This window comes from Staurois parvus, unplaced genomic scaffold (genome assembly GCF_062004578.1).
Source record: "Staurois parvus isolate SC_StPar_1 unplaced genomic scaffold, SC_StPar_1.0 ptg000437l, whole genome shotgun sequence".
Lineage (NCBI taxonomy): Eukaryota > Metazoa > Chordata > Amphibia > Anura > Ranidae > Staurois > Staurois parvus.
This window is the reverse complement of record NW_028318233.1, coordinates 3992733-4020376: the sequence shown is the minus strand read 5'-3', so window position 1 is coordinate 4020376 and position 27644 is coordinate 3992733.

Sequence of the window (27644 nt, the reverse complement as noted above, 5' to 3'; positions counted from 1 at the left end):
CACTCCTGGCTCCAATTAGCTCTGGGTGAAGTCATTAAGCTAGGGCAGGGGTGGGCAAACTTTTTGACTTGAGGGCCGCAATGGGTTCATATATTGGACCCGGGGGCCGGACCAAGAGTAGATGAATGTACCATCCCCCATAGTAATTCATCCCCCATATAGTAATTCATTCCCCATATTAATTAATCCCCCATATAGTAATTCATCCCCCATATAGTAATTCATCCCCCATATAGTAATTCATCCCCCATAGTAATTCATCCCCCATATAGTAATTCATCCCCCATATAGTAATTCATCCCCCATAGTAATTAATCCCCCATAGTAATTCATCCCCCATATAGTAATTCATTCCCCCTATAGTAATTCATTCCCCATATTAATTCATCCCTCATATAGTATTTCATCCCCCACAGTACTATTCCCCCCCAAGTAGTAAGCCAAGTCCCCCCTGTGTCAATTCACTTACCTTTGCTCCACGCGTTCCTCTCGCCGTGTTCCCGCGCCGTTCCGGTCTTCAGGGCGGACTGTGAGAGGAGCCTAGCTCCCCTCACGTTCGTCACGCTGCCCCGCCTACACACATCCTGACAGCCAATGTTTGCCTGCCCTGGCTGTGTTTTTTTTTATCACGCTCCACGGGCCGGATTAAAAGGTCCGCCGGGCCGTAGTTTGCCCATTGCTGAGCTAGGGCCTCACATACTTTTTCCTCCCTGCACTGTGAATGTTTACATGTTATGTGCAATTAAACCATGGCAACATCTAATGTTTGTGTAGTATTATGTTCAGCAGACTGTGTTCTTCTATTGTTGTGACTTAGATGATGTTCAGAGCACATTTTATACCCAATTCATGCAAAACTCCACGTAATCCCAAGGGATTCACATACTTTTTCTTGCAACTGTAGTCTTTGGTAATGTCCATGGCTTCCAAACTTCAGGCAGTCATTGCCAGTAAAAGATTCTCAACAAAATATTAAAAATGAATATTTTATTTACGATTATATTCATTTGTGCAGTTAAATTTGAGCCCCTGTAAGTGGAGGGACTGTGTATAAAAATGGTTGCAGTTCCTAAAATTTATACTTGATATTTATGTCCAACCCCTTGAATTAAAGCTGAAAATCTGCACTCCAAATTAATTTGGATTGTTTCGTTTTAAATTATTCTGGTGGCATACAGAGCCAAAAGTATGAAAATTGTGCCTGTGTCCAAATATATATGGACCTAACTGTATTTTCCAGTCTATCATGTCAGTAATGTTTGGTCTTTCAGCAATGTACAGACAATAAATCTGAATTTTTGCAAGAGCAGTATATTTCAAATGTAAACATTACAGATAAGGTACAGTGGGGTACTGTGATAGAGCTCATCAGAACATCGTAAATACATTGCTTGCTTTTGCATGCATTGAAAAAAAAAAAGCAAAATCAACCATCAGAAATGTATAACTATGGTGTAGGAAAAACCTTTTATTGCTTCTGGCAGTCTAAAGCTGGCCAGACGTGGTTCAGTTTTTACTTTCAGCTAGCGGACTGAACAGAAAACACTGAACCATTCCACTGTCCACATATTTGAGGTGGAAGAGTGAATCCTCCCTGCTGTCCTGTTGTATCCTGACAGCACGGAGTCTCCCCACTGCCAGAATTCACGGATCAGAGCTGTAGTCATTGGCTTTTATCCGACAGGGCAGTTGAACAGAAGTCAGATAGTAGATCGACTTCTGTTTAACACAGTAACTACACATGGATTGAAATTCGGCTAGTCCCTGCTGAACCATCGAAATTGTGATCAATCTATGGCCATCTAAACTCTTCAATTACAGTTACAATTAAGTCTTTAGACTCCATTCACACTTATGTGACTTGTCATGTGACCCTGGGGTCCAAAGCTGCATGACAAGTCACTTCCCCCATGTTACCCAATGGGTACCATTCATCTGTGCAACTTGAGGGCCATAGATTTCAATGTAAACCCTCCACAGTCGCATGAAAGTTGCACCTGAATGTTGTACATGAGACTTGTGTGGGACTTTGTACAGCAGAAACAATTATCCTTGCTCAAAGCCAAAGTTGCACCAAAGTCTCACTCATCCAAAGTCACGTAAAAGTCGCATCCAGTCACACTGTAAAGGCGCAATGAAAAATTACACGATTTTGAAGTCACACAAGTGTGAATGGAGTCTTAACCTAAACTCACAGCTGGACAGATCTCACGTCACCATTGCAACTGTAAAAATAAGTTTCCAGGTGTTCTTCCCACACCTCCCACCTTCTTCCATTCCCTTTCCCCCAGTGCCTACCATGAAGCCCCTGAATACCTTTCTCTACATATTCCATTCATCCCTTCCTACTTCACATAACGTCTCATAACTTTCGCCACACAACCAGTTACTTTTCCCCCCCATTTCCTGTAGACAAAGAGCCACAATATGAGATGACAACTCCTTCTGGATAGATGACCATATTTTGTGACGCTGTACTGTTTATATATCTTGTTCATAATTCTGAACTTTGCCTCATGCTTTGCTTTGTTTTGGGGTTTTTTTAACAGCGAACTGTTTTGCACTGCTATTTCAACGTACTTACTCGGAGCCCCCAAAATAAAACAATTCACAAAAAGTGAAAGTGACAACAACCTTCCCTTATGTCCCCCCACACAGATCTTGACAGCTGGGTAACCTACTACAACTACATGGTACCAGAGATAACTTTTCTGTCAAATGAACTGCTCAGAGGCAGCAGGCCAGCTTCCTGACAGTGAACACAGGGTTGCAGGTTTCTCATCTGACACAGGTAGGTCTGAATGGGGAAGTTTTTAATAAATGATATGCCTTATTCTGACCAGGTATGGAGTTAAAAATTGCGTAACATAATTTGTAGGTAAAATCAAAGTGTAATCAAAAGGTCACCTTGTAAAGAATGTAAATGCCTCTCCTGTTGGCCATACCACCAAATGCCACTACAATGAAAGGAAATCATCACCTGAAAGCTCTTCAGAAACCAACACTTTTGAGACTGTTGTCTTTCCAGGATCCCTATTGTGCAGAGTCCTCCTTCCACCTACCCATACATCACTAAGGACACAAAAAAGACATAGGGGTTGGCAGGATGAAGCACTGAAACTCATTGGTGGACCAGGAAATCAACACACCTAAAAATGCAGATTTATGAAGAGTCTTTAAGTAACTATTGCTTGGCATTACACTGGTGTTCAGCAGCAAAGGCAATCAGAAAGGTTAGTATTTGCTACCTTACAAGAAGGACCTTGCATTTCCACTCTGATTTTATCAACAGTCACTTTAAACACTATACCACAAACAGTGATGCTAGAGGTCATGGTGGGGTGAGGGTTTTATATGTGGCTGCTATGGGGGGTTAAACAAAATTATACATAAAACCATTGGGATACAAAATGAAAACAACTAAGTACATAGCTGCTTTGTGGGGGAGGAAGCATTAAAAAATACAGTGGGCGTGTTAATAGATCAGTAAAAGCTGGTGTGGGGGAATAAATATGAACTCCGAAATTTTAGATTCTCAAACACAGGACCACAATGTGATTAAGCATTTCCCTCTCAATACTCTATATGTCAGAGTGGCCAATACCATTGACAGTGCTTACATTTCTCCCCATTGGGATAAAATAACACGAGTTGCAAGCAGAGAAATATACATCCAAAGCTTCAAATAAAGTCAGTGTAAAGCTGAGAGATTGCAGAACAACAATGATCAGCCAAAGTAATTATCTGGGGAGGAGGGGCATCTCTATTCAGGGAAAGTACCTTGGCATGAAAGGGGTTTTCCAGATTTTTGCTGAAACTAGAAAACTAGAAACTTTTCAAGATCATGGTTTATGTACCTGTGCTGTCACTGTACCAGTAAACTGTAGGCTACTCTATGAATGCATGAAAAAAACAAAACACATATTTCAAAACTGATCTAGATTACATGGGATTCTGATCACCACAGGGTTTTCTTTTTTTTTTTTAAGTACCATATAGATTATACACGGTCATATTAAGTTACCAAAGTAGGGGCCTAGCTACAGTAACTATTATCTTCATAATCAATTAATTGGCTGATTATTGTTTCAATTAAGTGGATAAAAACCTCAAAAAGTATGGTATGCAATTTAGTTAATATGTAAAGTTTAAAAAAAATTATTCTTGAGTATCTATATGTTGTGGTAAAAAAATAACCAGCTATATGGTTAGGGAACAAAATATCTAATCCACTCTCAGAATAACAAGGGATATACAATATATATGCTTATAGAGGTTGAATATGGTACATATCATCAGACTCAAAGATCAAAATTTTTATTTTAGAGTTTATTTTATTTATGTATAGAGCCAATTGAAATAATTCTAGAGACACTTTTTTGTACCAATGTCTAGCTATGCAGGTGGCTAAATACGGCTTCAACATTTGGAGGGGAAGGCATAGGTTTATTTAATGTTTTAAGGCCTAACTGTGCTTGTAGCAAAGAGCTTCAAGTCAAACTGAACATATTATTAGTCATTCATCTCCATCCATTTGATATACTGTTTAAAACAACAATGTATACATCGAAATACAAACTGGCTTCATAACAATAGGCAGAACATGAATAAATTAACTATTCTATATTCAATACTCTTACAAAAAGGCATATTATTACAGCTTTGATATGCTTTGAATCATGCTTATTTGTGGCTGCAAACAGGACAAGCTGTACAATATCTCTACCCCAAAATGAATACAGAAGCACTGAAAGCAAATGAGCACTTTGAGAAAGCAAAGTAAAGACTGACTCATATATTAGTCACCCTTCTGTCAACGGAGATTGGCTACAGTGAAATGCAACACAAATATATTCACGTAATATCACATACAACAGAGAAATGTCTACTCTTTTTATAACAGCAATGTTACACATTTGGGGAAAAAGTAAATAAACCAATATTATCACAGTCTGTGAATACTCACATTACTCTCATGAAGTAATGCTAAACTGTGGAAGAAATTGTTAAAATAAGCCACATTCACCCTGTCTCAGCACTGAACTCTAGTAACAGATCCCAGCTCAATGCAATCTTTTACAATCGGGGTACAATCTGTTTGGTAAGTAAGCCATTATTGAAATGCTGATTACTTGGCAATAGTAAAATAAATAAAAACAGTATTGTGTTGATGAACATTTCAAAGGATAAGTTGACCTTTGGGAACAGGTTACCGGTTCCACCCATTTTTAGGGTGGAAAATGTAACATGTTTCCACTCCTGCAGCAGCTACCCGCACTCCCTGGGACAGCAGGATCTCCTCCCCGTACCTGCGGTCACTAATTGAAAAGAGCATGGCTGTAAGGGGCACCACCCACACAACTGCATCATTCATTCACAGAGCTCTGTGAATGAATGAACTAAAAGTACCGACAGCCTTTGCAGCTTGCAGTTCTCAATGAAATACCAGGGCGCTGTTAAGAGCTCTAGGAAGTGCATCGATTTTTCCTGTCACGGTGTAACTGCCTGCCCGTACGAGGTAAGAGCAGGCAACTTACACTAACAGTCTGCAGGAGCCCTGCATTGCACCCGCAATCTGCTGCTCATGGGTGGAATGCTTTATAGGCTCCAACAAAAAAGCCTTACCTTAAAACAAATATGCATTTTTTTTAGGTTACCCTTTAAAGAATAACTCCAAGGAACTACTAATACACAGCTAAAATGTAGGCTTTTTTAATAACTATACCTCAGTACAGTGTTGCAAGCAATGCATTACTGGTTTAAAGAGTACTTAGCGTCCCAGGGCTCCCCTTTCTACCAGGGAAACCCTCACCTTCATTACTAATGAGACTTGCTATTTTGTCTGACAGCAATTGAATGTAATAGGAGGCTGCTGGATCCCACAGTTAACTGAGCCACTTAATAATCACTACATGGCAATTACCTGTGAGGGATCTGCCCTGGACACAATTGCCACAGTGTTTACATGCGAGTGGCTGCAATTAGGTGTGGGAACTGGCAGCATCTCATTGTTTTCAATGGGGCTACCCCTGTAGCTAATTTCCAGGACAGACGCTGATTTTCCCACATCTACACACTGTGAGGATAACAGCATGTGTGAATGTAGCCTTAAACTGAATATATTGTAACAGCCTTGGAATGCTGCACAAATGCAACATTTTGGGGGCTGGAAGATACCTCAACTGGATAATCTAAACTTCCTCAACCCTAGAGTGACCAGCTGATAACGGGGCTTTTGAGTCCTGTTCCTTATTGCCACATTTGCTCTGAAATACCATTATTCTATATAATAAAGTATGGGTAACCATGAAAAAGCTATTGAACAACCAGGGACCACCAAATTAGATGCACAAGGCAGATATGATCTCATTAGGGCAAAAGTGCAAGAAAGGTCCTATTTCTAAACAATATTTTACAATGTATACGTAAATTATGTATTACTCTGCTACTGTGCAAAATAAAACTTTTGCGAGTCATGGGCAAATTAACTGAAGAACAACAGACTGAGGCATTGCAACTAGTTAGGTTTCTCTTTCCTCTTCTCAGAGGCTCACCAAAGTATTCTTATTACACAGGGTATACTGTACACCTTTAAGATTATATAAATTCTCCAGTGGGAAGTCCCCACTCTGCTATCTCTGTACTCCTGAGCACCAAGGTCTTAAAACATGTTCTAGAAATGCACAAAATATTGTCAGATTCTGACAATATGTGTTTGCCACTATAAGGCAGGTGTTTAGGATACACAATCCTCCTGACCCAAAACCAGGGATTTTATGGATTTTAGAGGTTCCAGATGCTGACCGGTGCTTGGAAGTAACCACTAGATTTACATTTCTAGACAGAGAAACTATGGCACAATATTTATTGATCCTCATCTGTACTCTATACAAAAAAGGCTGGAAAAGGTTAAAGTGGAGTTCCAGACTGCACCCTATCTAATCTTAAAAATGCTTCCCCCCCCCCCTCCTTAAAAAGAAGAGAAGCAGCGCCATCTAAGTGCTGCAACAAAAACAAATTTATTTCCACAAAATTAGCAACTCACAATACTAGTCAACTTGGCACTTGTTAAACTGATGTCAACCGCTGTGCAACTCTGGTCCAGTCCCACTGCAGGCAGGTCTCCAATGCACTGTCCTTGGCTGTACTGTTTTTATTGCTGCACTTAGATGGCGCTGCTTCTCTTCTTTTTATGGTTCACACAGAGTCTTTTCTAGCTCTTTTTGAATCAGCTGCCACTGAGTCAAGCATTGTCAGATTATCCCTTAATCACCTTTGGACTATAAGGACTTTACTTATTTGATGGCTAGTAAATAAACCACATAATACATCTGGTCTTTTTCCTCTTAGTACGCCAAATATCTCTCTTGTCCCTCCCTCCTCCTAACAGCTATGCTCACTAACCTGTGTACAAAAAAATGTATACATGTATAAAAAACTTACCTATTTTTAGGCCACTCAGGTCTGGTTATGTGATCTCCTGAGTCAGTCAGCTGTGGCTGCAGGAGGGGATGCTCGACAACATCAAGTAAAACCTGGAATGGCGACATCACCTATAGACATCTATGACCCATTCATTGTTGGTGCTCCCTCCTCTCCCCTGCAGCTGCCACTGGGGAGCTGAATCACTTGACCAGACTGGAGCACCCTGAAAACAGGTAAGTACGTACATCTTCCTTATACAAGTTAGTCAGCATAGGTGTTAAGAGGGAGGAGGGAGCATTTTTAAGACTAGCTAGTTTATCCTGAATTTCCACTAACCTATCAGCACTGAGGGTTCCCCACAAATTGGATAAAATATGGAATTGATGGCTAAACCCTTGCACTTCCCTTATATGTAATGGTTGGGATATTAATACCTAGATATACCTAATTTTATTAAAATAGAAATAATGAACTATATTCAGAATATGGATTTCTTATAAAAATGTTTTACTTTCTTGACTAATAATTGTTACATTACATTAAATGTTCGCATTATTCCCATTTGACATATATAAAAAATGTCTAGTAAGCCCCTATAAAATGTTGTACAGGCAGTCCCTGAGTTACAAACTTACATACGACTTGTACTTAAGAATGGAGGCAGCGTGATGTCATGCTGATCCTGCAAACCACTGGGTTAATACTCACCGCATGCTGCCACCTACTGTCAGGCAGAGCTGTCAGCAATCCTGCATCACTGCATGGTCAGTTAACCCTTCCCTATGCTATCCAAAACTTAAAACTAATTGTTGACTGGAGTTACACTAAAAACAATGTACCTGTTCCAACTTACATACAAATTCAACTTAAAATGTTACTAAACCCACAACAGTAAAATCAGTCTGTATATGCAGTAAAGCATTGTTATACTCACTGTGGAAATAAGGGGTTAATCCTCCACATTGTGTAAAAAGGATGTTTGATCCTGTCTTCTCTGATCCCCCCCTTCTTCCAGTGTCTCCAAAATATCTCTTGATACAACAGAGGCTCAGGGGCAAGCTGCACATGCTCAGTTTGGTGTGTATTGCTAGAGTGTTTTTTTTCTTGGGAGAGTGCATGTGAACAGCACAGGACCAATCAGTACTCTCCAGACTGAGGTCAGAGGTCCTGCATCCTGCTACAGGAGAATGAAAACTCCTCCTACAAGCTGTAACCAGTGCTCTACTGGACACTGATAAAAGTCACACGACTGCTCTAACTGCTGATTAGAAAAGGCATTTAGCAGTTTATATTTGCAAAAATAATTACATTTCCATGTTCCATGTACTGTGGGAGACCAGATAGAGGGCATGCAGAGTCATGAGTTTAGTAACACATTAAGGGCAAACCTACAGAACCTATCTTGTTTGTAACCCAGGAACTGCCTGTATATACAAAATGTCAGATACAGGAACAAATAAGTCATCACCAGTACATGTCTTTCTTCAAAAAATCTGCAAATAAACTCACCAGGACCTCTTATCTCAAACCCACAAGGTTCACCTGGAACACATGGTATCTGTGAACCTGAATCTGTTGATTCAGTTTTGAATAGACCTGGGAAGAGTAAATGTCTTCATAAAGTGTTATTTTTCAGTCTGTGACGCTGTTGGGTAGATTTCACCTCACTTCCTGGCTTGTGACAGCAGGACAAGAACTGCTTCGTGTGTCCATTCACACACAGAGCTGTGGCTCAGCCCCACTCCCTCTCTCCTCTTATTGGCTCACTGGCTGTGATTGACAGTAGTGGGAGCAACTGTTTTAGCCAATGAGAAGAGAGAGTCCCAGGATAGCCAAGAATCCAGTGAACATTGCTGGATCAAGAGGGGGCTTAGGTGAGTAATCAGGGGGGATGTTGCACAGAGAATGCATGAAGGTGAAAAACCCTGAGCATTTACAAACACTTTTAGTGACACACTAAAGTCTTACACATAGGTTCTGATAACAGTCTGAATGTATCCTTCTTGTATTTCTAGTCAAAGCCATTAGAAATACAGGTAAAACTCGAAAAATTAGAATATCGTGCAAAAGTTCATTTATTTCAGTAATGCAACTTAAAAGGTGAAACTAATATATGAGATAGACTCATTACATGCAAAGCAAGATAGTTCAAGCCTTGATTTGTCATAATTGTGATGATTATGGCTTACAGCTCATGAAAACCCCAAATCCACAATCCCAGAAAATTAGAATATTGTGAAAAGGTGCAATATTCTTGGCTCAAAGTGTTCCACTCTCATCAGCTAATTAAGCCATAACACCTGCAAAGGGTTCCTGAGCCTTTAAATGGTCTCTCAGTCTGGTTCAGTAGGAATCACAATCATGGGAAAGACTGCTGACCTGACAGTTGTGCAGAAAACCATCATTGACACCCTCCATAAGGAGGGAAAGCCTCAAAAGGCAATTGCAAAAGAAGTTGGATGTTCCCAAAGTGCTGTATCAAAGCACATTAATAGAAAGTTATGTGGAAGGGAAAAGTGTGGAAGAAAAAGGTGCACAAGCAGCAGGGATGACTGCAGCCTGGAGAGGATTGTCAGGAAAATGCCATTCAAAAGTGTTGGGGACTTTCACAAGGAGTGGACTGAGGCTGGAGTCAGTGCATCAAGAGCCACCACGCACAGACGGATCCTAGACATGGGCTTCAAATGTCGTATTCCTCTTGTCAAGCCGCTCCTGAACAACAAACAACGCCAGAAGCGTCTTACCTCGGTTAAAGAAAAACAGACCCGGTCTGTTGCTCAGTGGTCCAAGTCCTCTTTTCTGATGAGAGCAACTTTTGCATCTCATTTGGAAACCAAGGACCCAGAGTATAGAGGAAGAATGGAGAGGCACACACTGCAAGATGCTTGAAGTCCAGTGTGAAGTTTCCACAGTCTGTGTTGATTTGGGGAGCCATGTCATCTGCTGGTGTTGGTCCACTGTGCTTCATTAAGTCCAGGGTCAACGCAGCCGTCTACCAGGAGATTTTGGAGCACTTCGTGCTTCCTTCCGCAGACGTGCTTTATGGGGATGCTGACTTCATTTTCCAGCAGGACTTGGCACCTGCCCACACTGCCAAAAGCACCAAAACCTGGTTCAATGACCGTGGGATTACTGTGCTTGATTGGCCAGCAAACTCGCCTGACCTGAACCCCATAGAGAATCTATGGGGCATTGCCAAGAGAAAGATGAGACATGAGAACAAACAATGCAGAAGAGCTGAAGGCCGCTATTGAAGCATCCTGGTCTTCCATAACACCTCAGCAGAGCCACAGGCTGATAGCTTCCATGCCACGCCGCATTGAGGCAGTAATTGCTGCAAAAGGGGCCCAAACCAAGTACTGAGTACATATGCATGCTTATACTTTTCAGAGGTCCGATATTGTTCTATGTACAATCCTTGTTTTATTGATTGCATGTAATATTCTAATTTTCTGAGATTGTGGATTTGGGGTTTTCATGAGCTGTAAGCCATAATCATCACAATTATGACAAATCACAGCTTGAACTATCTTGCTTTGCATGTAATGAGTCTATCTCATGTATTAGTTTCACCTTTTAAGTTGCATTTCTGAAATAAATGAACTTTTCAACGATATTCTAATTTTTCGAGTTTCACCTGTATACAGTATGCTGTATATATAATTAAGTTGGTTGTAAGCCCTATATAAGATGATAGTGCATAAAAATTTTAAAAACATACTAAAACATACAGAATTGGAGGAAGAAAAACACCTACTGCCGGCAGCAGTATTAGCACTTAAGTCATCGGTCATATAGCTGCAATTTAAAATTGCGCGATTTGTGTGCAAATTCAGCACAATTGCAGGTGTGATTTCTGAAAACTTTATTGCTACTTGTGAAGCTTTTCAATGATTTCTTGCAATATGCAATATCCATTATAGTCTATGTATGTGAAGTCGCAACAAAAAACTGCAGAAAAAGTAATGCAAGAACTACTTTAAAAATCACGCTGCAGCAAATCGCAATTGTTAAGACACTGACATTCACATTCATTAAATGCAATCTTAGGTGCGATTTCAATTTGCAAATCGCACCTGTATGACCGGCACTAAGGCTTGGTTCACACTGGATGCGATTTAAAAATCGCACATTTTGTTTGAGATTTTACCACGTTTTCTGAAGATTTCCCAACTATTTCTTGCATTTTCCACTGCGTTTTGCAGTGTGATTTCTATTGTAGTCTTTATGAGAAAGCGCAACAAACTGCAGAGAAAGTAAAGAACTACTTCTGAAATCTCACTGCAGCAAATCGCGTATGTTAAGACACTCACATTCACTAGATTCGATTTCAGGTACGATTTCAATTCCCAAATCACACCTGAAATCGCGGCTGTGTGAACCAGGGCTAAAAGTGACAAGTTTTTTTAAATATACCTTTGTAACTGTAAAGAAATCAACAATGCTAAAAACAAAATGAGCAAAAATAATCTGCAACCTTTCCCCTCAAAAATAAAATAAAAATACAAACCTGGAAATAGTTTCACCAACACTATAGCAGAGTTTGACTATCACATGTCCACTTATATTCACACTTGCCAATTTGAAACCACATATTGTTATTAAAATAAATGCTGTGAGCATCTGGAGTCCCCCAAACTAGCAAAGTAAACGCTTACTGGTGTAATTGGTGGACAGCCTTAATGCAGAACTAAATGTAAAACTTTTTCTTCATACTGGATAGTGTATGGGAGGGTTATAACCTCTGTCAGATTTTTGTTTGCCATTTGTGTACTATTGAGGACTTCCCTTCACTTAGTATCCCACACAGCCACAACTGGAAGTGAGAGGAGATCCTTTCAAAGTGAGGGAATACCTGGTTATCACCAGGGTCACCAGAACTAGTGTTTCCATTGGAAGATTTCCCCTCTGTTCCTGTTCTAAGGAAAATCAAAATTTTGGGTTCATCACTCTCGGTGATATTAAACATGAGCAATAGAGAGGGTGAATCTCCGTAACCACTTGCAGAGTACTTTCGCTGCGGGCCAGCAGCATGTATAGGCAAAGCGAATTACCCATACGCCGCTTTGCCTGTACTGATTCTCCATCCCCCCCTTCCCGCTGCGACCACTGTATCCACCAGACACAGCGGAATGCAGATCGTGGTAATCTAGACCCAGTGATCATGTGATCACCATGCAGTCACATGATCTCAATATCCACAAAGTTGTTATTATTGGCACCTGCCCACACTGCCAAAAGCACCAAAACCTGGTTTAAAGACCATGGGATTACTGTGCTTGATTGGCCAGCAAACTCGGCATCAGACTGTCACCTACCCTCCTCACCTTTAGGCGCACCCTGAAAACCCATCTCTTCAGGGAAGCCTACCCCGCCCTCACCTAACAGCCGATCTCCTCCTACCACTCCATCCCCCACAGCCACTTCCTCCTGTACCACTATCCCCTCCCTCCTAGACTGCAAGCTCGAAAGCATTGTCTCATGTACTGTCCCCCACTATAATGTACAGCGCTGAGCAAACCTTTTAGCGCTATATAAATACTGTATAATAATAATTATTATTATACAGTATTTATAAAGCGCCAATAGTTCGCTCAGCGCTGTACATAACAATTATGAATCAATATGATTCATAACAGCTTTGCTTCCATTACTACTGAGCGGAGATTGGCCCACATCTATCACATCATATTAGGGCCAATCACAGCACCCTGTACATTGTGATTAGCTGTAGCCAATCACAGATCACTAGTATTCTGAACTTTCATAAACTTAACCCATTCATGACAGTTCATAGCATTGCTGGTGCATTGTACTTCATTGTACCAGCAATCAAAGTGTGAGAAAAAAAAATCCCTGATTGTGTTAGGTTAATATGCTGTTACACAGTTAATATTTATGTTAATGTACATGAGAATTCATATACCGTATTTGCCGGCGTATAAGACGACTTTTTGACCCTTGAAAATCTTCTCAAAAGTCGGGGGTCGTCTTATACGCCGGTACACATGTTAGGGGGGCTGCGGCATTAAGTACAGGGGTTTGCAGGGGCTGATGTCTCTTACCTGGATCCAGTCCCACGACGATCCGGTCCAGGAAGCGCGGCGTCTCCTTCAGTTCGGCCACTGGATGTTCGTGCGGCTGCTCGGCTCCGCCTCCTCACCGGTGATTGGCCGCCAGAACTGTAGCTCAGGAAAGGCACACAGGCGGCCAATCACCGGCGAGGGGGCGGAGCCGAGCGGCCCCGCGAAAATTGAGTGCCGGAGCAGCAGGTAAGTGTTCTGTGTAGAGGTGCTGCTGCAACCACATATGCTGGCTGCAGCAGCACCATACGAGAACAGGGTCAGCAAGTCTCAGTGGGAGGAATAGTGCCCCATCATTGGTGTCACTGATACCAATGATGGGGCACTATTCCTCCCACTGATACCAACGATGGGGCACTATTCCTCCCACTGACACCAACGATGGGGCACTATTCCTCCCCCCCACTGACACCAACGATGGGGCACTATTCCCCCCCCCCACTGACACCAACGATGGGGCACTATTCCACCCCCCACTGACACCAATGATGGGGCACTATTCCACCCCTCACTGACACCAATGATGGGACACCATTCCTCCCACTGACACCAATGATGGGGCACTATTCCTGCCACTGATACCAATGATGGGGCACCATTCCTGCCACTGATACCAATGATGGGGCACCTATTCCCCCCACTGATACCAATGATGGTGCACTATTCCTCCCACTGACACCAATGATGGGGCACTATTCCTCCCACTGACATCAATGATGGGGCACTATTCCTCCCACTGGTGTGCATTGGAAGAGGGGTAGTCTTATACGGCGAGTATAGCCCAAACACTACATTTTAGCAGGAAAAGTAGGGGGGTCGTCTTATACGCCCAGTCGTCTTATACGCCGGCAAATACGGTAGTTTATTTTTTGTACCATTTCCTATGGACATTTCTATAGTTAGTTATGCTGCCATCCAGTGGCCTTATTTGGTAATGCATTTGTTTTATATTGCCTCCCTGAGATCTATGACACAGTTCCTTTGTATATGAAGCTCCTCCCTTCTTTTTGAGTTCAGCACTTCCTGTGTCATGGAGGCAGCTAACAGACCACATGTAACAGGGACACATGTATTCTGCATAGTACGCTACAGAAAGCATCATCTTTTGACCGCATAATACTGGAAACCATTCATTCTGCTGTATCCTGTTGTCACATGTACAGAATAAAGAAACTTCTGGATGAACACAGTATTGGTGAGTTCAAGCTATCTGATAAGGATTGCCCACAGTGATTATATCTGCTTATACAGGCTAGGCAGAGAGGTCTCACAAGGGATAAATCGCTATCACAACAATCTGAGTCAGAATAGTTAACATGCTGTCACAGTCAGTGTCCCTGATCACCACCACACTTGTCATATCATGACACTGTACTGTACTGGTGACAGTATGTAAAAAAAATAAATGAAATTAAAAAAAAAAAAAATCTACTTGCCAACCGCCTGCCCACAATGTACTGCGGCAAGTGACAGCTCTGTGCAAAGCAATGTGCTCATACACTGCAATCTATTTCTCGGTGTGAGCGCACATGGGCAGACACCCCAGCCCCCTCTGTTAACATCCCTGTAATTCGTTGCAGGAGCAGTTTATCAGTGGGTTCCGGACAATGATTTTTGTCCGTAACTCTGCTAATCTCCTGCAGCGTACGGAGAAGATGGTTCTTCTCTTCCTGAACCCTTTTGGTTCAGGGAGAGAAGAGAAAACACCATACTGTGAGTAAAAGCAGCACATTTTACACACACAAAGTTAGATTAACAAATTTAACCCTTTGCTAGCCCCCATTAACCCTCTGATTACCCCTGTCACCCAGCCAGTGCCATAAGTACAGTGTCAGTATATAGAATTTTTCACTGATCACTGTATTACTGCCACTAGTGACATCAAATAGCTTCAGGGTCAGTTAGCACCTCTCCCAGCCAGGGTCAGATAGAATTAGATTGCCAAAACACATAAAAATGTCCAACATATAAGTCCCAAAACGTTCTCAAGGTTTCTCCATACACCCTGGTGATATCTTCTTTTTATCCACCAATTCTCAAATTTCCTTAAACCGATACATCCTCTTCCACCTCAAAATAAATATACTATACATAGTGCATTATCCTTATAATATAACACAAATACTGGTGATGTGCACACATCAAAGTGTTCAAAACAAGTACCCCCAGTGATCATGTATACATCCAGTGACTGTAATTCCTACCCTTACCCAGAGCAGGTACAAACTTGCTTATAAAACTCAGGTGGTTACACAATCCTTCATACACTGTGAATCAGTGCCACGCCACACATCAACTTGTGATCATACAGTGAAACATCCAAATGGTACGACACCTGTCAACCCATGTACCTTACTAGATTGAAAGGTATTGGAGGCTTTACTCAGACAGACTCCTAAACTCCAGGATCCTGATTACAATGCTTCAAAACCAGCGGTGGTATGTGCCCAGAATGAAAGTGAAGAATCGTGTAAAACCTTCTTAATTAAGAGCTAAAACTGTATTAAAAGCGCTTACACATCTGCAAAGTAATTGCAGCAGTAAAAATCTCCTTTGAGCTCACTACTTCCTATTGTCAGTCCGGACCTCATCCAAGATGGCTACCGCGGCACTTCCGGCAACGTCTGACGTCACTGACGCGTTTCGTCATTATAATCAAGATCTGAAGCTTCCAGGGTGGAAGTATTACTACAGCGGTTAAGGGGTCACGGTATCACTTTAAATTCCACTTAGTGGGGTGTGGTTTATTTACACAGCATTAGATTGCCGGCACACTATCGCACTCATGCTATAGGTCGCTGATCACCGCCATTATAAGCATAGTGTTTATACAGATCATTATATTTACCATGAACAGAGTAGTATATTGTCCCAAAAAATGCAGTGTTAGCAGAATTAGCCCCATTTGTTGGTAGCGCTAGTGTTTAGGCCAGCTTCTACGTCGCTAGACTTTGAGTGGTTATAGCAGGATGATGCCTGCACCTGGTACAGTTTTTTTTTCAGCCAGCAGTCAGCTTTCATCTAAAAGCAATCCTAGAGGCTAATTAGTTGCTGGTTTGCTTTTACAAGACCTCTCCTGCCGCCTTCCACAGCTATTTTTGGCTCCCCTGTCCCAACGGGGAAACTGAGAATGCAGCCAGTGGTTCTGCCGGCTGAACACAGAGCTAAATCGGCGACCAAAATGGCTTCAATCATCTCTATGGTCTAAGAAACCGAAAGCAACAAGCATTTCATCACTTTTATTTAGCAGTATATAAACAGTGCCATTTTTAAACTGGGAAAGCATCAGATCAAACCAATATTGGTGTGATCAGATGCTTTAAGGGCAGAGGAGAGATCTAGAATCAAATAGACCCCAGATTTTTTAGAAAAGAGTCCCTGTCACTGCCTATTGCTATCACAGGGGATATTTGCATTCTCTGTGATAACAATAAAAGTGATCCAAAGAAAAAAAATGAAAGGGACCGTGTAAAAATACATTTTAAACAGCAAAATATATTATTAAAAAAAAAATTAAAGCACCTTCGTGCGTAAAGGAGAACCCAAGCGCCAGTCCCATGTCGGTATGTAAACAGCGATTGCAACATGCATGTGAGGTATCGCCACAAACGTCAGATCAAGGACAGTACTTCTAGCAGTAGACCTCCTGTGTAAATCTGAAGTTGTAACCTGTAAAGGTTTTTAAGGCATCGCCTACGAATATTAAATATATACATAGTTTGTTGCTGTTGCATGGGCGTTCGCAATTTTAACGTATGTCATGTTTGGTATGACATTTACTCAGCGTAACATCATCTTATATTTTACCAAGCAATTGGGCATTATATTGTGTTTTTGTGGATTCAAATTCAAAAAAGTGTTTTTTCCAAAATAATTTGCATTGGAAAAACCGCTGAGTAAATATTGTGTGACATAAAAAATTGCAACACCCACAATTTTGTTCTTTAGCTCCTCTGCTTTAAAAAATATATAATGTTTGGTTGTTCAAAGTAATTTTCTAGCAAAAAATTATGCTTTTTCATTTTTAAAAAAGTCAGAAAAGGCTTGGTTTTCAAGTAGTTAGAAGAGTGGGTGATGTGTGGCAAGATCTTCTAATGTTGGGCATAAAATGCCTGGACAGTTCAAACACCCCCCAAATGACCCGTTTTTGGAAAGTAGACACCCCAAGGTATTTGCTGAGAGGCATGTTGATTGCATGGAAGGTTTTATTTTTGCCACAAGTTTTTGGAAAATTACATTAATTTACACAAAGTTGACACTTTAATAAAATATTTCTCACACATGCCATGGGTATATGTGGAATTACACCCAAAAACACATTCTGCTACTTCTACTGAGTATGGGGATATCACATGTGTGAGACTTTTTGGCAGCCTAGTCACGTACAGGCTCCCAAAATCCAATGACCAACTTTAGGCTTTTAAAGGGCATTATTTCCTCAGTACACTTCCTGCCTACCTATCACAATTTCGGAGGCCCTGAAAGGCTGGTATAGTACAAACACTCCACAAATGGCTCCTTTTTGGAAGTATTTGCTAAGAGGCATGGTGAGTAATTTGCAGATCTCATTTGTTGCCACACATTTTTGGAAAATGAAGAAAGAAAACAAAAATGTATGGTTTTTTTATTACTTTTTAAAACCTTGAGGAAAAAAATAACATCTGTAATATACTCACCATGCCTCTTATGATATTCCTTGGGGTGTTTATCCAAAAAAGGGTCATTTTGGGGAGGGGAGGCGAGGCTATTTGTACTATCCTGGCATTTCAGGGCCTCCAAAACTGTGATAGGTAGTGAGGAAACAACACCCTTTGAAACCCTGAAGGTGGTCATTGGATTTTGGGGGCCTGTACATGGCTAGGCTGCCAAAAAGTCTCTCACATGTGGTATCCTCATACTCAGCAGATGTAGCAGAATGTGTTTTGGGTGTCATTACACATCTATCTATGTTTAAAAACCTTCAATAAACAAGATAATATTCCATGGGCTCAACATATCTCTCAGCAAATAGCTTGGGGTGTCCACTTTCTGAAAATGGGTTATTTGGTGGGGGGGCGGGTTTTTCGAGTCCCGTACACGGCTAGTCTGCTAAAAAGTCTCACACGTGGTATCCCCATACTAAGGAGAAGTAGCAGAATGTATTTTGGCATGTAATTCCACAAACACCCATGGCATGTGTGAGCAATATATCATTTAAATGACAACTTTGTGTAAAAAAAAAAAAAAAAGTTAAAACTTCTGGCAAAAAATAAAGGCTTTCATGGCCTCAACATGCCTCTCTGGAAATTCCTTGGAGTGTCCTATTTCAAAAAGGGTTCATTTGAGCGATGTTTGTACAGGCCTGGGGGGGGGGGAATAGCAGGTTTCACCCTAAAAACAGGTGGAACATGTAACATGTTTCCAAAGGTGGACTTATCCTTTAAAAACCTGACAGGTGTTCTAATCCCTCTCCACGCTATCTATATTAAAAAATCATGTTGCTTCTAATTATTCTTTAAAGCAGTGGTAAACTCAGAAGCAAACATTGATTATGTTGCGGCTTTCCAGTTTTAAATGTGATGTCTGCATTAGTTTTCTTTTTAAGCTTTCTTTTTTATTTTGAGGGTTCACCAGATGATCCAACCAGTATGTCTGTCTGTTTTTTTTTTGTTTTGTTTTTTAAACAGAGCAAGCTGCCCTACAGATATAGAAAAGACATGATGGAGACAAACCATTGACTACTGACAGACTTGCTTACAATCAGCTTTTATTTATGTATGTAAAATCTTTATCCGAAAAGGAAAAAAAATGTTTGCTGCAACTGCTCATAAAGTGTTAGGCTACGTTCACACTAGCGTTGTGTGCAGGCGGCAGAATGGCATTTGGGAAGCGTTTTTACCGCTTCCCAAACGCCTCGGACAATTCTGCACATTGTAGCACATAGTGCTGTTCTAACGGGAACGTTAGCGTTACGGCAAAACGGATGCCTCTGGTCGAGTCAGGAGGCGTTGAAGCCTCCTATTCTAGTCTATGGTGCCGCTCTGCAAATGCCTGGCTGGCGATTGCGGTGCAATTGCGGGGCGTTTGCGTAGCGGTAACACCATTCAAACTTCATTATAGGCGTTTGTGGGGCGTTTTTAACGCTCAGCAAACGCCTAGCAACCGCCGCTGAACCGCGCATACGGCGTTTGCGGAGCGCTAAAAAAAACCGCTCTGCAAACGCCGGTCCAACGCTTGCCAAACGCTATAGGGGCGTTTGGCAAGAGTTGGTAAAACAGTCAAGTGTGAACGAGCCCTTAGGTAGAGTTCAGCTTCAGTTTGTTAGTGTATCTAAATCAACTGGTACATCTAACACTACTCTCAAACCAGATTAACAATGCTGCTGTTCAAAGGTGCCCCCATGCTCCTTCATCCAGAGTGGAGGCACTTTAATGCATGGGGTGTGTTACTGGCCAGATCACCAGGAGAAAACAGAGGGGGAGAAGTGTAAAGAAAAAAAAATTAAAGTAGCCGCAACATTTAGTGACTGGTAAACTGCAATCTATTACATTTTTGGTTTTGGGATTAATACCACTTTCAACAAAATTCTAATGTAAACTTTACCATATTTATGTAATTTCAGAAGTCATTTAAAGTCATGCTTTGTAATCCTGTCATGTATCTTCTTGTTCTTTTGTACTTTGTTAAAAGATAAAAAAAAAGGTATGCTTCTGTCTCCCAATTGTGCTCCTGCACTTCTTACCGTGTCATAGAGGCCTTCGATGGAGACAAGTGGTGGCTGTTTCAACACACATTAGACAGGCATGGTTTACAGTCAGCTATCAGGAAACTTTCCCAAGTAATCACTGCTGAAGTGCATGCACGTAGACAGAATGTGGATACAAAGAGAAAACAGGAGATCACCAGAACTGAGATTCGGCAAAAGATAAAAAAGGTAAACAGTAATAGCGACGGTTTTTGATTCACAGTATTTTAACAAATTTAATGTCAGTCAGGGCTTAGGGTTCACATCTACTTTAATTAGCAGAAGCCCTGTGAAAAAAACATTACTACAAGGTGTACATGAAAAACACCTTTACAGCTGCAGAAAATTTAAACCCAGACACTGCCTAGAAGAAAGAGGAAGAGACTTCTCTGATCACCATTGTGAATGCCAAAAACAACACAAGGAGGAAAAGTGTCTCTGTCTCATTCTGCAGCTTCAAGTTATTTCCGTTTTGGATGGGGAAAAGTTAATTTCCACAAGTAAAACTGTGACTAACTGTTATCATAACAAGTTTTATCATAAAACCATTTCTTTCCACACTGCATCAATTGCATCTATCGTTTCCAGGCGAGAGAGCTTCAGACTGCTGTCTAGTCATTATAGTATGAGCGGAATGAAATGGGGTTCATTTACTATTCATCCTGACCATCCACAAAAACTGTTATTTAAAGCTGAACTTCAGGAAGAGAAAAAAAAAGCATATTTAATGCAGGTGCCTAATCCTTTAAAATAATAAAATGTATTTTTTACATAAAACCAATATAAATAACTTACTTTGCCATGATATTACCACCTTGTCATCCTGCATAGCAGGACTCACCCTGCAGAGAGGACAGTACTAGTAACCTAACAAGAGCTATCAAATGTGCTGACAGAGAACATGCTAACACTTAAAAGATGACTTTTAACTGTGTGCTGCTCCCTCATTGTCCAATCAGAAAACCCTATTGCATCTCTCTGATCTAACAGAGAAAAGTAGTCTCACCTTCCTGACTTTACAGTTTATCAGAGATGTATGAATCACAAAAGAAATGGAAGAGAATTATAAATCCTTTGGTAGAATACAGTTTATATACAGGAATTTTAACTGCGTATTTTCTGTAAGTGTTTGTCTGGAATTCTGCTTTAAGATGATATAAGATATTAGGAGGAACCAATGCAACTGTGCATAGCAACACTTTAGCATGGCTAATAGTTAAAACAATGAATAACGTGTTTATTATGAAAATAGTATCACACAAAAGCCAAAACAAAAACAATCATTTGAATGTAAACAGCATTTTTTTCAAGAACAGCAGCAGATGTTCCAAATCTCATCATACAAAACGTATTTCACTAACATCACTTGTATCCCCTCTAATATCACATCTATTTTTACCAACATTTGTATGATGAGATCAAAGCTATAGCAACGGCTAAAATAAGAACTTAATATTGTACTTCTGCCCTCACTGAAACAGAGCTCATTTTCTGAAACCTCCTGTTTGTTGTGCACATCGGATTATGATACTGAAAAAAGAAACATAGTTTCAGCCTGATGTACTTGCCAGGTCAGCTACATCTTGCCGCTCAAGCGCAATAGTCTCATTGTTCATTTATATGGCTCAAGAATGTGAAACACGTTACTGTGAATTATGAACTACCACTGACAAAAGAAGCTAACTGAAAACTGAGTAAAAAGGTCAGCTCCACTGAAAACTAATATTTCATTTTTTTTGTTGCTACTGACCAGTTAAATCATAAGCTGGCTTCTTGTATTACTGAGGGACTGTAGTTGTGACATGGGCAGATTTCTCAGCCCTGCCCAATTTCTTTGACCACCATAAACACACAGCACCATGCTCTCCTAAAGGAACTCCCATGAGCAGCCCATAGATGAGTCTTTTTTTTTTTGTTCTATCAGCGGGTTAAACAAAAAGAAGAAAAAAACCTCAATTCTCCCGGCTGTGTCACTGTATTCTAACAGCGGGAAGACTTCCCTACCATCAGAATACATTGATCAGCATTGCAGGCTATACTGGGGAAAATCAAAAAAAAGAAATGCCTTTTGGATTTCAAAGGTGTCACAGGTTTTTGAGCTGTCACCTTCGCATTTTTTCTTTAGAGGTAAGTAAGAGCGTGCTTTTATTCACAGTCACCTTCTGGATAAAGGCATCCAAGGACAATCCAAACAAGTATTGGCCTTTAAAGGGAAACCACTCAAGTTGTTTCTTGCAGGGAAGTTCCACCAACCAGCACTCATTGAGAAACTGAAACTTAACTTCTGAAAATCTTCCAGGAATTGTCAAACAACAGGATCATCTAGGTATGATTTTCCAGAGTGAAGCATACACTTTGCCCAAACCAATTGGGCATCCAAAACATGATTCCCAGTCAGTAATGCACTTCTCCAATACCTCATCTCCCCCCCAAAAAAGGGGGGGGGATACCACTGGTGCTCCAAACCAGTGGGGACCTATGAAAGTTGGTCAAGTAAACCAGAAATGGCTGCTCAAAATTCCATCCTAGACACAAAAGGAATTTGAGGACTGTGATCCCCTAAAACAGTGGAAATATAAGATAAGGGCAGGGATTTAGAGCTAAGCTCACTCATAGGGAGCTGTTAGAGGGTGAACAATGCACGTGGACCTCCCCACCTGATGGAGGCATTTGGGAGCCCACCCCAAAATCTCTGCCCATGTTAACACCATGGCTTGTTAAATGTCAATCAGTCTGTAATCCCCAATAATGGGAGCAGCTGAACTGAGTGTCTGCCAAGCAAGACACCTATGTGCCAAGTCAACCCTTTGTTATCAAGTGCTACAATACTTATGGAGGCACTAGCGCTGCTGTGCTGTACTTGAGTTGGATCTGTGCTGTAGCTATGTTCAGCTGAGCTGCTGATCCCACATGCTTCCACAGCCAAGAGGGGAACCCAAAATTTCACCTGTATCTGTGCACAGAGACAGCATAAGCACATTCACCCAAGGACACTACCTAGAAAATGAGGCTTAGCTGAACTGGGAGGGGTTAAGCCTGGGCGAAGGATCTTGTCTTTTTCCTTTGACCAGTGTCCATTTATTTCACAGGTGGCAGCATAACCCAAATAGTCAAAAATATGAAATAACCTGAGATGTACATTTAAGAAAAAAAAAATAGACATGAGGTACAACTGTAAGAAAATAATTATATTATAGTCTTGTTTAAGGAAGTGGGGATAAAAACTAAAATGTGGAAATCTTGTCAGTTCTCCAATCTATAAAGACAGATGAGTAATGCAGGCCGAAGCAATAGGTGACTGGGACGCCAGCCTAATGCAGTATCGTATGCTTCCTTTCCTTGACTTATACTCTGCGGAAGGATAGGTAAACCCCCATCCCAAAACACTGAAGTACTCTCATCAGGCCACTCATATAGGTGGCCATACTCAGATGCAGCTTTTGCTAAAGCTCTTTTCCTTGGGGCTGCATTAGCTTTCTTTTTCTGGTCCCTAGAAATTATGCCAGTAACACACTTCTTGTTCTAAGCTGGCAACACTCAATTGTCCTCATTATCAGAACAGCAGAACCCTCCCCTCTTTTCTTCTCCATGATAAAAATGGGCTGGGTTCTGGGGTGCTCAGTTACAATGTTACTGATAAGGTGTGAGCTCAGACATGTTCGAATACTAGCCCCAATCATAAGCGGTTGATGCATTTCCCTCGCAGCCACACACACATACAAGCAGCTTGTATTTGTGTGACTTTGTTTCGACTAATGTCTTGGCTGCTTATGATTGGCAGTCCAGTGATAGCTTCCTAGCAGGATCAAGCAGGTTCAGACCTTATTCATAGGGTAACAACGCTACTGCATGATTTCACAGCAGAACAAACCAGGAAGTGGTGAAATAGCTCTACTAGGATCAAAGCATAATAAAACTGTTACAGGGGACTCAGAAAAACAAAATCTGCTGTGTGAATGCTAGTGACAGACTAATGCAGACTTACTGAAGATATACAGTATATCAGGAGCTAAAACCACCTGCTGTTTGTGCAAGACAAAAAATGGACACATTTGAAGTTTTGATATCTACCCGTTTCCACTCTCAGCTCAGTTCACTGTGGCAAACTAAGCCAGAAGTTCGGCCCCCTCCTTCCCCCTGCAGTCTTTTGGGACTCTTCACAGGTCCCAGAAGACTACGGGACCAATCACAACACACAGCGTGACTCGAGCATTCGCAGTAGGAAACCGGCTGTGAAGCCGTAAGGCTTCACTTCCAGTTTCCCTAACTTGCAATGCTGGCGCCGGCATTATGCCAAACTAGCTTGGGTGACAACGGCGCTGGACCCCTGGACAGGTAAGTGCAGGGCACGCGCTCTCAGTACATATGTTTTTCTTAATTGCATGCAAATGTGCGGCCACTCGGCGTCGAGGCATTATATGAGTAAATAACAAACAAGTAGAGTTTAATTTTTTTTTCACTGTACATTATACATTGACCAGTAAAGGATTACAGGGGTTACAATAAGTAACATCTGTTTTGACAGGCTTTACCATATACAATGGCAAGAGACAGAAGACAAAAAGGCCCTTTTTGAGGCTTATGTGTTTAGATTTCTCGTTCATAAAATATGTGAACTGTCAGTTCAATATGTTGGCAGATCTGTCTGAAAAAGTATCAGTGTTATTCTGTGATATTTACTTTTAATATATATGCTAACATACCATCTACTGCACTGGCAGCATATGATCCACTAAATATTAGCTGACAACATGATGGAATGCTATAATAAATATTAAATTAAATATTAAATTATGGTGCATAATATTTTGGCATGTAAAGGAACTTTGTTTATACCTTTTAGAAAGTAAATTTTCAAACCATTTGCATAGGCCGAAAATACCTGCTTTTCTGCAACTTTAGTTACCATAGTAATCACAAGTGAAAAAAAATTAAGATTTTTCATTTTAATTATACCTATTGTCACGATCGCAAGATCGCCGCCACCAACATGCGACAATCTCACGATTGCTGCCACCAATATGTCACGGATCGCATGATCGCCACCCTCAACATGCGACGATCGCACGACTGCGACCACCAATACGTCACGCCCGCGGTGTCAGACCCCAGACCTTCTCACCAAACTCGTGACCAAAGGACCGGCCGATCTAAAACTGCTAGGTGACGTGCGTAACAATGCCACACTCAGCTGCGCCCTGCACAACGATTGTCCAGCTAATGGAACGTAATCAACGCACCGGCAACCTGAATGTGCTTGTTACTGGGTCTGGTTAATTACGCAACTAACCCTTCACTGCCACCACCCCTTTTTGTACAGAGAAAGGGGAAACTCTCTTTATCAAATATACAATGTAATGGTTGAAAAGTCGCCTGTCCAATACCGCAGGCTGTTTGGGCAGAGGAATAAACAAACACAGTAGCGTCTCTTCAAAAGGCAGGAATTCGTGAATTGCAAGTAAGCGCTTAGAAACAGTTTAACACTTTCAGAAAGGAAGATTTATTACTAAAAGAGTCAAACAGGTGCAATAAAATATTTACAAAGAAAACGTAACTAAGAGATATATATATATATATATATATATAAAAAACAGCACAGCACAGCAAAGAGATAACAGGGAGAAGTTAAAAGGTTAAGTTACTTGCCATGTTCAGCCTTAAGGTAAGCAGATCCAAGTTGCAGAGCGAAAGGGTCTTTGATCTCCTGCTGTTACGATGTTAAAATTGGGAGCTGTGTTTAGCTTAACTTTTTAGGCTTGCCAGCCTGTCTTTTAAAGTCACCCTGCGGGGGGGTGGCTCTAAGTACTGGCCAATACCCTGTTTTGGGCAGGATCGTCGTATGGACTCTGCATTAAAACTGACAGCTTCATAATCCATGATATGAAACATAGGTGACAGCTGACCTGAGGAATGTTCATTTAACTTCTGTCACCTGGCTGGTAGGGTTTATAAGGTTCCAACTTCTTTCAAGTCCAGGGAAAAAACTACCTTATCTTGGTTAGGAGGTGTGAGGTTACACAGGCCTTGGGACAGAGAGCCTGCTGTCTCTATGGGGGGGCTTTATAGCGCTGGGCCCCCCTGCTGCTCCAGCCTGCCAGCAACTTTTAACACTTACACATCTGTCCCTGTGCCTCTCAGGAAGGGAGGGGGTAGGGAATAAAGGATTGAGGAATACTTCTAATAAAAAAGGGGAACTCCGCGTCCATCTCTGATGAGCAAGTTTGCTACACCTATCACTACAATTCATGCTGAAAAATGAATCAACAGTGTACATGTAAACATAACCAAATATGGGGGGGGGGGCGTGGCTGGATGTGAAGAGAGCTAGACGTGTGGCGGTTGAGGTTTCCCTGTCTTCCACTTGCAGACATCCTCCTGACAGTGGTGAGTCGGGTGGGCAAGCAGTTCTTCCACCATATGTAGCCTGGCAAGCACAAGTCAGGCCAGCCTTCGGTGGTCCCCTCGAGCTCCACTCCTCCTGCAGACATCTTGGTCACAAGGCCGGCTCTTACAGCAGTGTCAGCGGGTACACAGACATCCTGGGAGACCATGGGGGATCCTGGTCCATCTTCAGCTGACTACCTGGTGGCTATCACCTCCTGCAAGGAGGCCCTAACCTCCACAATAGACTCATTATCCACAGATATAGGCCTTGTCCGACATGATATGGAGAAATACCACACCAGGTTGACTGAGGCAGAATCCCACATATACCAGGTGGAGGACACGGTCCAGATGGATTCTAGAGAACTCACGGCTCCCCAGAGACAGGTAAAAGCTCTCCAAGACAAATCCACTGACCTGGCAAAATAGGCTGCATCAGAATAATCTGCAGATACTAGGCCTTCCGGAGAAGGCCGAGGGTGTGAAACCTGCGGACTTTGCGGAGCAGTTTCTGCCTAAACTGTTGGGCATCCAACATCTTTCCTCCACATTTGTGGTAGAGCTGGCCCATCGGGTCCCTCCTACTCCACCGCCACCTAGGGCTCCCCCGAGGCCTTTTCTAGTCAAACTCTTAAACTACCAGGACCGGGATATGCTGCTGTCAGCCGCAAAGAATTCTCCTTAACTTCTATTTGAAAATGCCAAGATTTCTCTGTATCCTGATTACTCCTCTGAGGTGCAACAACACCGTCACTCATTCACGGAGATCCGTAAACGTCTACATGAACGTGGCGTGAAATACAGCCTGTTATACCCGAGTAGACTCCGGGTGCTAGACGGGACCGCTCAATTTTTTGATACTCCTGCTGCAGTGGATACCTGGCTGGAGGCTCGTTAAGGCATAGAACTTCAAGTCCCCTGTAAGTACTCTGTTCACCTGCTACTGACATTTGCTTGAAGCTGTCTCTGAACTCTTTTTCTGCTGCATAAAACATCTACCTGCAAAGAGATTCCTGTCCTGGCCCTCC